At 38.2% G+C, this 11414-nt stretch overlaps 1 long non-coding RNA gene across 6 annotated transcripts in view; it reads left to right on the top strand.

Annotated features, from left to right (window-relative positions):
- Positions 1-5157: 5157 nt before the first annotated feature.
- Positions 5158-11414, top strand: part of LOC127941942 (uncharacterized) — a 54415-nt gene continuing 48158 nt past the window's right edge. For 2 of the 6 annotated variants that reach the window (XR_008149221.1, XR_008149220.1), the window contains exon 1: positions 5158-6227. This is a non-coding gene — a long non-coding RNA (uncharacterized LOC127941942). Of the gene's footprint in view, positions 6228-7064; positions 7495-7676; positions 7783-8097; positions 8360-8543; positions 9575-11414 lie in introns of those variants that run through there. The other 4 variants (XR_008149219.1, XR_008149218.1, XR_008149217.1 and 1 more) reach the window with 3 other exon arrangements.

An 11414-nucleotide genomic window follows, 5' to 3' on the forward strand; every position in this document is an offset into this window, starting at 1 on the left:
AAAAAAAACTTTAAATAACACAGATTAAATACAATAACTCATGCACGTTCAAATTCCCCGCTGCCCTAATTTATTAAAATGTCCTATGTGACGTCTGTTTTTATATTGTTTATCAACAGTAACGTTATACATATGTATATTGTTTGGATTAACTAGAAGAGTAGACAGACATAAATGTTTATTCATAACCGTACTGAAAATAAGTAAATATTGTTAGCTGATGCTAACTGTCTAGCTAAGATTTTTAATTTTTTATAATGTCCAAATATTTTTATTCAACCACCTATATATATATATATATATATATATATATATATATATATATATATATATATATATATATATATATATATATATATATATGTAGATTACACCTGGGTAGAAAAGAAAGGATGTGATGTTCAGGACATGGTAACTACAGTAATAATCAAAGTGGGAAGAGATGCACCCCGTTTGGCCAGGGGTGTTTTTAAACCACAGACAAGGTTTGAGAAAGAAAAAATCATTATGAAAATATAATTATATTTTCCTTAATGTTCTTCCTAACTTCAGGCCTTATTATCATGTCATATATAGAGTTACAGTACAGACCAAAAGTTTGGACACACGTTCTCATTCAAAGAGTTTTCTTTATTTTCATGACTATGAATTAACACATGTGGAATTATATATGGAATTATATACATAACAAAAAAGTGTGAAACAACTGAAAATATGTCATATTGTAGGTTCTTCAAAGTAGCCACCTTTTGTATGGAGCCAAAAGAGTGTCAATAATGATAAATGCACACACTACATTCACATATGCACACATAGGATTCATACATGCACACACAGGATACACAAATGCACACAAAATTCACAAATACACACACAAAATTTAAAAAGAAATGAACGATCCACTTTCCTCAGTGAACGATTCACTTTCCTCAAGCAGCGAACGACTCACTTTACTCAGGGAATGACTCACTTACCTCACGCAGCTGGCGACTCATTTTGCGCAGGCGGACACCCACTTTGCGCAGCAGGAGACTCACTTTCCGCAGCCGGAGAGTCACTTTCCTCTCGCAGCGAATGAAAAAGATACACAACAATGTATAAAGGGCTCCATTACCTTCTATGTTACATTATGGCCCCGTATAAACAGTTTTTGTAAAAAATAGGCTAACGATTGCATCATAACCACTCGTCTCTCTGTCACATTACCGTACAGACAGAAAGAGAAGCTCGCAGGCAATTAACTTAATATGGCGTTCTGGCGTTACATTTTAAAATACTATACAAAATAATTAATCAGAATACTTACTCTCTGCAAGATTAACGATGGCAGTTTGCACGCACAGCCACTTAGAAGATTTACATCTGTCAGACAGGTTGCTGACGTCGTCAAGCTTCGTTTGAGTCTGCGCGTCAGAAACCGAAGTGCTAAAAAACACTAAAAATGGGCTTCACTTGTCTCAATTGAGTTCCAGTGGGGTTGCTGTATCCATTTCTTTTACTGTCTATGGCGGCAACCTCCCGCTCTCTCTCGTGAAGCCAATAAGGAAGATGAGGAAGTGACTAAAACTGCAATTCAGTCCCATAGACTCCACATGTTTAAATGGCCAACTTTACAGCAGAAAAAAACATGTTTACAGCCTGGTTCAAAAAATGATTTTGGTCTATATTGCTAATTTTGCCCTTCATGACAACTGTGATGGGGGTGAATTTTTTTAAAACTCATCCGTCTAAATTATATTAAGCCTTAAAGTTCTGCATAATTAAGGGCGTGGCCACTTGAGTGACAGGTGGATTGCCGCTGCTGACAATGCCGTCGCACTAGGTGGGCGTGGCTTCAGCAATCAGCTCCTGCCTTTTTGCCCATTTTCGATTATCCGGGAGAGTCGCGCGGTGACGCGCTGCCAAGATGGGCGACGGTCCGCTCTACACACTTTAGGCTTCAAAACCGCTAATGAGGAGTCTATGGGTGACGTCACGGACACTACGTCCATATTTTTTTACAGTCTATGGTCGAGCCAAGTCAGAGGAGTCTCAAAATTCACACACAAATGCAGTGAAGTTCACAGACCGCAAGCAGTTTGTAAATCAAGATATATGTGTGTGTTCAACAGAAATACATTTCTGAATCTTGTCCTGTGCATTTGTGAATCTTGAGTGCATTTGTAAATGTTGTTTGCATTTCTGAATTGTGTGTGTATTTCTGAATTTTGTGTGCATTTCTGAATTATGTATGCATTTGTGAATCTTCTGTGCTTTTTAAATTTTGTGTGTGCATTTGTAAATTTTGTGCGCATTTGTGTATCCTGTTTGTGTATTTATGAATCGTGTGTGTGCATGTATGAATCCTGGCATATGTGAATGTAGTGTGTGCATTTATCTTTATTGAGACTCTTTTGGCTCCATACTTTTGCTCTGATTACTGCTTTGCACACTCTTGTCATTCTCTTGATGAGCTTCAAGAGGTAGTCAGCTGAAATGGTCTTCCAACAGTCTTGAAGGAGTTCCCTGAGAGATGCTTAGCAGTTGTTGGCCCTTTTGCCTTCTGTCTGAGGTCCAGCTCACCCCTAAACCATCTCCATTGGGTTCTGGTCCGGTGACTGTGGAGGCCAGGTCATCTGGCGCACCACCCCATCACTCTCCTTCTTGGTAAAATAGCCCTTGATGCCTTCAGTGTGACTCTACAATTTACATAGTCATGAAAATAAAGAAAACTCTTTGAATGAGAAGGTGTGTCCAAACTTTTGGTCTGTACTGTAACTTTGATGTTCAGTAAAACAACTAACTTTAAAACACTTTGTTCTTACTGGTGAAAATCAGATGGTCATCTCTGTTTTCTCTCAGGTAAATCACAGTGTAAGCTTCACAGTGAACATTACTCTCATCAGCGTAGTCCATATCAACAACAAAAATATATCTTGACTCCATATAGTGGTTATTTTGAAAAAATCCAAGGTATTTTGAGCAGTAGGATTATAAAAAAATGTGCTAATATAAAATTAAATTAAGTAGCCTATATAAAATTGCAAACATCTATCTTGCAGTACTTTTTTACTTAAGTACATAAAAAATTGAGTACTTTTGTACTTTCACTTCAGTAAAATTGAAAAAGGAGTACTTTTACTTTTACTGGAGTAATATTTTACCATATGTATCTGTACTTTTACTCAAGTACTTGATTTGTGTACTTCGTCCACCACTGGTTCAATGCATTCTGTTAGACATGTTTTTGGGGGGAGATGTTTAGTGTTGAGACAGTCAGTCTGTGTCTGTATTCATTATATAATTTAATTAAACGATATTTGTTTTTTTCTGTGACCATTTTGTCCTACTTTGTAAAAATAACACAGTTGAGAGAAATAATGTAGCAATGTGGCTTCCTGGAAAGCGGGATCACTACAGGCGGATGGCAGGAGGGTAACTTAAGGCCGGTGACACACTGGCTGCGTGGCGTCTCTGGCTGCTGCGTGCCAGAAGCGTGGTGGCTGCTTCGCGTTTTCTGTGTTTACACACCAGAAGCGTGCCTCCACGCGGCGCTTGGCGCGCTGCTGCTGCTGTAGGTGACATAGAGGGAGACCGCCGACAGACCAGGCTCTCGTCTTCACGACAACAATATCACCTTTTTTTTTTTTTTTACACACCTACTGATAGGACACCGTCAACAGTATTGACGGCACAATAGAGTATGTTTGACAGGTGCAATATTTGAAAATCGTTCATTATTAATTTATTTTTTAAATAACATTTATATCTGAATTTATGCCAGCCTATAGACTTTTAAATATCAAAATGTCACGAATTAATATGTATTTGTGTACAAAATGACATATAAACATTTTCCTAGTATATTTTGCGTGGAAACGCTTCCAACATGCACGCGTGTCGCGTGAAAAATAGGCGTCGGTTCTATTTCTAGCATGAAAGGGTTTTACGCGCGTCTCACGCAGGCAGTCTGCAAGATCTAACCTGTTAACATGGGAGCCGAATTAAAAACAGACACGCCACGCAGCTGAGACGCTTGCGCCATGCATCCAGTGTGTCGCTGGCCTAACGTCTCACGTCAAAAGAAAATCACCAGTCATTGGATGTCTCAAACATACATCAATTTAAATAAACATTAACATACAGTAATAATCATGAAATATTTTGATTGGGACTCGAGTGGACTCGGGCATAAGCCTAATTTGTTCGAGTCCGAGTCAATATGCACACGAATCCATGACAAGACCGAGACCATTAAAATACGGTCTCGAGCCCGAGTCCAAGACCGAGTCCGAGTCTCGAGTAGCTACTCAACACTGGCACTAGTGCTGCAAGTGCTCCTGCTGTTGAACAAGAGGGGGTGGACAGTTCAGCTTTTGAGTCAGAGCTGGAAACTTCAGGTAAAGTTTAAGCTGTAAGCAAAACTAAACATGCTGGCTGAAAAATATGTTTTAGAAACGTACACATTTTGCCACCGACCCAATTAAAGCAAAAATCATACTCACAGACTCTCTATTTAAATAAGATTTCATTTGTTTTATTCAACAAAGTTTTAAAGCCTTTACAATGAGGACATACAGTATTTCTTCCCAAATCCACATAAAGAAACAGAAAATGACAAAGAGCGGAAAACAGCAAACAGAGTAAATATAAATAGATGTTAAAAATGTACAAAGAAATTGAAGATGTCCAGAGGTTAAAATAACAATTACATTACAGCATTGCCATAAAATAATTGCTTTGTTCTGAAAAATGTGTGATCCTCAGAGAAAGTCCATCTGGAGAACTGGGAAAGGCATCTCGGTGTTTGGAGAATAGTCGATAGGCGGGTGAAATATGCGCCATGTCCGAAGTGACTCGAGTCCGCAGAGTGTCGTTGGCTCGGGGTTTCTTCGGTATCGGAGCTGTAGCATTGTCGGTCGAAGTCTGGTAGCGACGTCGTTGTTCCTCAGATGAATCTGGGTATGATGCGCTCCCACAGGAACTGCCAAACACGCTGCAACATCGGCTGCCAGAAGTTTGCATTCTGCGCTGTCGTAGTCGGCGAGTCTGAGCTCCTCCTGCAGCTGTACATAACGATGGTCACGGATGTAGTTTCTTCAGGCATCGGAGCAAACGGCTGAAACACCACAGAAGATGAGATGAATGATCGTCCAAGGCAAAATGTGTGAGCTCCACAAGCTCTCCATTCAATTTATATGCTATGAAGAGTAGTGTTCGCGCTGCGCTGTTACTGATCAGCGCTGCGCTGGGGAGATCAGCTCGGTGGCGCTGGTGAACACGTCCTCTCTGCGCTGTCGAGTCGGTCGCGGAGCTCGGTCCATTGAGCCGCGCCTGTGACCGGTCAGCGCTGCGCGAACACTTTAATACCGCACTGTTTATCCTACATTAGGTGTGTTTGGCTAGCCATGAGCGCAAATGAAAGACAATTTCATGGGAATGTGTAACCTGTCATAGCCTATAAATTGAATTTAAAGCTTGTGGAGCTCACACATTTTGCCTTGGACGATCATTCATCTCATCTTCTGTGGTGTTTCAGCCGTTTGCTCCGATGCCTGAAGAAACTACATCCGTGACCATCGTTATGTACAGCTGCAGGAGGAGCTCAGACTCGCCGACTACGACAGCGCAGAATGCAAACTTCTGGCAGCCGATGTTGCAACGTGTTTGGCAGTTCCTGTGGGAGCGCATCATACCCAGATTCATCTGAGGAACAACGACGTCGCTACCAGACTTCGACCGACAATGCTACAGCTCCGATACCGAAGAAACCCCGAGCCAACGACACTCTGCGGACTCGAGTCACTTCGGACATGCTGATGGCGCATATTTCACCCGCCTATCGACTATTCTCCAAACACCGAGATGCCTTTCCCAGTTCTCCAGATGGACTTTCTCTGAGGCATCTAATCTTCGATTTCTTCATACATTTTCAACATAATTAGTTCAACATTCACTATTGTGTGGTATTTTCCCGCTCATTATGTATTTTCACCCGATTCGAACGTTATCACTCGATTGAATGGGGCGTTATCAGCGGTTATCAGCCCATAGAAATGGGCCAGGAGGGGCCTCCTGCGCCTACTAGTAGGCTCAGAAGGCCGTGATCATCCATCCAAATGGTTGATCACCAACAAATATACAAGAGAAGACTCCAGATCCAATCCCAGAATTCCTGCTCACCTGTAATCGGAAGTCTACTGGACGAATGCGGGAACGTTGCGATATTTCCTGCTTAATATTTTCAGGTAAGACTATTAAAATTATAAAAATGAGCATTTAAACTGTAATGGAAAACAATACATACACTCGTATTGCGTGTCATGATTGTTGATATGAGATAACCGTATTGCGATGTATCTGCAAACGTTATCGCTAGACAATATTACGTTATTAGCCTGTCGTTACGTTAACGTTGCATGCTTTATTATGTGAGCATTAACGTTGCTAATATGAGTTTGTATTTACGCCTGAAGCTAATGGAGGAATTAAGTTTCGAGTTAAACTGTCAAAATGACTTTTTACACTCATACCGGCTTATATTGTGTATGCTCGATAACGCCTCACTGAAGCCGGAACATTGGACTAATGTAACCCATATTGACTTGAGAGAAATATTAAACACAAGATGTATTTTACGACTGTTTGGAAACCTTGGGATCTTGACTAGAGTGTAAAATAAAGTTCTGTGGGTTTGAACCAAGCTTGGCTGGATTTGATCCTATTTCAGGAGGCTTTGGATCTGTCTTTCTATCCATATACCTACTCAAAAAAATAAAGGGAATACTTAACAACACAATATAACCCACAAGTGTTCCCTTTATTTTTTTTTAGCAGTTTATATATAGCTAGCTAGCTGTGTATCTATTTATATAATCTATCTAGCTCTATGTGTATTTATCTATCTATCTATCTATCTTGCAATCTATATATCTAGCTAGCTGTATCTAACTATCGCACCAAATATCCCTCATCTGGCTGCATCCCATTTTCACTCATGTGTTTCTGTCTTTTAGACTGTGATAAGAAGTACGGTACGGGTTGCACTTTGCTTTATGTAATAATTGTCAAATATTTGATTTCAGATATGGGAAAAGCACTTAAGATGACCCCACGTTTCAGGAACGTTAAAATTAAGTTGGTGAGGAGGTCTATGGTGGGCCCTGCAAGTTTTCTTACCTCAGTCAAGGTCTTCCCCAGCCCAGCTACAATCAGACCCACCCTTCAGACCCTTCTATTACATCTCAACCTGCTGAACCTGATGATGCGACACCAAGCTGTTCTGAGAGCGCATACAGTAAGGCAAAGAAGAGAGAGCTTCATGCCTGGGATGCAGTCAAGGATGAGATGCTTAAGGTGACGTTTGAATGTTCAGCATCAGTCACTACCCAGTGTGCTGTCTGCCGAGAACATGCTGATTATAGGTGCATTGAGTGCAGCTCCACTGCAGTGTTCTGTGAGGTTTGCCTGAAGAGGATTCACAGAAATTTACTGCATCTTCCTGAAAAGTGGAATGTAAGAACAATAGCATACAGTCTTACATTGCTATTGCTATACTTGCATACAGACAGCAAACTCACAGTAATGTCAACAGATTCATTAGATACTTCAAATTGTTTTAGCACTATGCAGTATCAACTGTTAGTGTCACAAGTTTGTTGTTTTAAAAACATTAGAGCTATCCATCTTTCTTACAGAATGTTTACTATGAGCCATCCTCCCTGGGGTTATTCTTATATTTACCTGAAGCCCATGGCACCCATGCTGTGAACACAAAGGACATGAAGATCATTGTCAGCACAGGTTTGTCATTTTACCTGATACAAAATCTTAATGTATTTAATTTTATTGACAGGTTAAGGAATTCAATCCTATTACATGTGGAGTAATGATTTCCTTTAAGGAATTAATCAAATTTGTGATGCAATAAAAAAAAAAAAGTCATGATAGTTATAGTTTATATACTATCATGATAGGTAAAAATTTATAGCCTGAATCTGAAGCTTTGGATAAAAGCGTCTGCTAAATTCATACATTTAATTTAATTTATACTGATATGGTAGTCTATAGTAGTACTAGGTTATGTTTTTATGTTATTTTCCTCTTTATATTTGGCAGGACGGCTCTGCACCGTTACAGTCAACATGTGTGCGTGTGAACCAGAAACCTGTACTCTGCTGAGATATGGGCTCTGACCAGACAGCCTTCTCCATCCCTCTGCTAGAGCTTTCTGTTTCTCTGTCACTGGAGTGTCAGGTTTCTGTTGAGGGTTTTTTGCAACACCCCATATCCCATTTTAGGCATCACCACTTCCGACAAAGAAGTTTGGTTGATATTTGCACAATTAAATGATGGAACCATATGCCCAGCATGTCCAAAGGTTGGTTATAATTCCAGCGTGGTTCTTGTTTGATTAAATTAATGGCATAGAAATAAAATCTGAATTAATATCAAACTTAAAAGTTAATTTGTGTATGTAGTATTGTAATAGAATAGTAATAGTATAAATGTATAAACCTGGTGCGGGTACAAAACCAGTGTTACTGTAAGTGTTTGTTTTCCAGGCGGATGGAGATATGATTGTCATATTGGATGCCAACTTTGGCCTTGTGAGGAAGTAAAGCCGCAGTACAAGTGTGGTTGATCCATTACACAGAACCCACGTGTTTGTTGATGAAAAGGATGTAGAGGAATACCTGCTATCACATCTTGACAGCTCAAAGCCTCGAGGTTAATCATTGTTGCAGAATTTCATTCGAGTCCATGAAATATTAATTAAACTTGTGAAAAAAGATCCCTATTCCTCTCATAAATCTATGTTTTCCTTAAATCTTTAGGACTGCAGTAAGCTGCTCTCATTCAAGGTATTATAATATAATATAATATAATTACTTTACTGCATAACTTGTGCAGACATGTTGTTTTACTAGGTCTGATCTATTTTAAAGCTTAGGCCCTGTATTTAAGCATACATATCCCCACTAGTCTGTCTGTATGAGTACAAAATTAAAAAATAAACTCTCTATAAGTGTAACTGTACAAGCAGAGTAAAATATTTATATAAAAAATATTGCACTACTGTTATTTTGCATAGAATACATTGTTCAACAATATTTTTGCACACTCATCCAACTGTATTTATTACCACTGTTCTCACGTTCCTGCTGTTCATAACATATATATAATCCTTCATTGCTCTGTTCATAATGTACATACAATCCCTACATTGCATTCATATTTATATTCTGTATATACTCTGATCAATATTGTATATAGCAACTCCACTGTACATTCTGTATATCATAGCTTTACTTACTCAGCACTTTTATGTATATAAAACACTATATTCTTGCACTTCTGGTTAGATGCTAACTGCATTTCATTAGCTCTGTACTTGTACTCTGCATAATGACAATAAAGTTGAATCTAATCTAATCTAAAAAAAAAAATTGTGTTTACCATAATGTAATATGTTATTTACTGTAATGTACAAATGTGTGGGAGGTGTTTTGTTTTTTGTGAGCTCACCATCAAAATCCCCTTCGACTGAGTTGAAATGAAAATAAATTATTGGATCTTGAATCCTCTGAAGCAACTATGAGTTTGTAAAAACATAAAATAAAAGGGAACATAGAGGTGTATTGACTCTACGATTTACAGCCATGTTTTCAGCCATGGTGCTCTGCACTTATTAACAGCACATTTAAAGTCAATGAAAAGTAATTTACTAAATAACATACAATGAATTTACAGTCAAAATCCGTATGTGACAGTGTGCCACATTCAGTATGTTCCTACATAACTGTTATTGGCTTGAAATTCTCCAGATCCAAGCCTATGTAATTTAACACATTTTTTCTCTTCTTCCCATTGGCTGTTTTCGTTTTATTTTCACTTTCTTCTTTCATTGAATGTATATTACATTTAGTTTGTTCGTTGTTCGTTGCCATGGTTGTTACGTTGCTATCGCTGAAACCACGTGGCTTGCATAACGTACTTCCGTCCAAAAGTATTTTATTCACAAGACACTTTTTTTAAAATGATGAATTCAACATTTGTCCACGAAAAAACAACAACAAACAGATAACTCAACAATAAGATATGTTAATATAACTTTTGCACATTTCTCCTTCGATTCAGAGAAATACATTTTTGGTAGCAGAAGGTTACGGAAGTGCATTGTGTTGTGGGCGGGGTTTGCGCGTTCTACATTTCGGCTAAAAAGTCTTAAATAAACAAATATATTCAGATTTTCTTAACGTAAATCATCTAGATGCAGCGTAATTAATAGATTGGTTGTACTAGATATTTGATATATTCAGTAGATATATCTTTTTACAACCCTAATTTCCAACCCTAATTCGCAAACCAGATACTACAACTGCAGTGCTTGATTTGTATCAAGCTGCACAGAGTAGCTATAGGGAATTGTAGTTTTTAAAAAAATCGTGTATTTCTTAGAATTGGATATTGCAAATAGTGAGTTGAGAGTACAGTGTGGAGTTTAGGCGGATTGTAAACATATCTATGTAAACAGATTTTAAATGTCTAAATTTTAAATGGGTTCAAATTACTTTTAACCCGATTTGACAATATCCAGAGCTGTTGACTATATTTACATCATAAATGAGGACAAGAGCTCTCTATAACAGTTAGTCCCATGTGTGTAGCCCTTTTTATTGCTTAATTACAAGCCTTCAAATATGCACCAAGGTGATGTTTCAAAGGTCAGTATTTCAAAACAGGAGCTATGTAGAATCTTCATACTTACATATGTTACTCTCTGGTTCAAGACCTTTCTAACAATGTATATGGTTTAGCTCTACGACAAAGTTTTAATTTTCTCATTTCACATGCACAAGCCATCTCGGGTGTAGTTTCAGAGAGCTATTTGAAGGCTCAATAGCCATAGCCTATATAAAAAGAAGCTATTTGCTTGTTTGTTTGTTTCTGACTTTGTAAACAGATTTATGAACCCACAACATGACAAATACCCTGTCCGCACACACACACACACACACAGAGAGACTCATTTTGCATTTCTGTTTGGTTCCCATGTGGCAAATCTAATTATGGGATGGTTCACCCAAAAATGAAAATTCTGTCATCATTTACTCACCCTCATGTCATTCCAAACCTGTATGAGTTGCTTTCTTATGTTGAACATAAAATAAGATAATTTGAAGATTGCTGGTAAAAGTTAAAGTTTTTACAAGGTTTCTGAGCAGAAGATGGTTAAATGTTTTCTCTGTCCATGTTACCAAAACTCATGTGTCATTTAAAAAGCATGTTTGAAAGCATGTCAATTAATTTCTTTGCATTCATCTAGATGCAATGTAATTAATACTTTGGCTATACTAGATATTTTATATGTTCAGTAAATATATAATTTTACAACCCTAATTTGCAAACCAGATAAACTAATCAGATTTAAA

Source organism: Carassius gibelio, chromosome A21, assembly GCF_023724105.1.
Source record: "Carassius gibelio isolate Cgi1373 ecotype wild population from Czech Republic chromosome A21, carGib1.2-hapl.c, whole genome shotgun sequence".
Lineage (NCBI taxonomy): Eukaryota > Metazoa > Chordata > Actinopteri > Cypriniformes > Cyprinidae > Carassius > Carassius gibelio.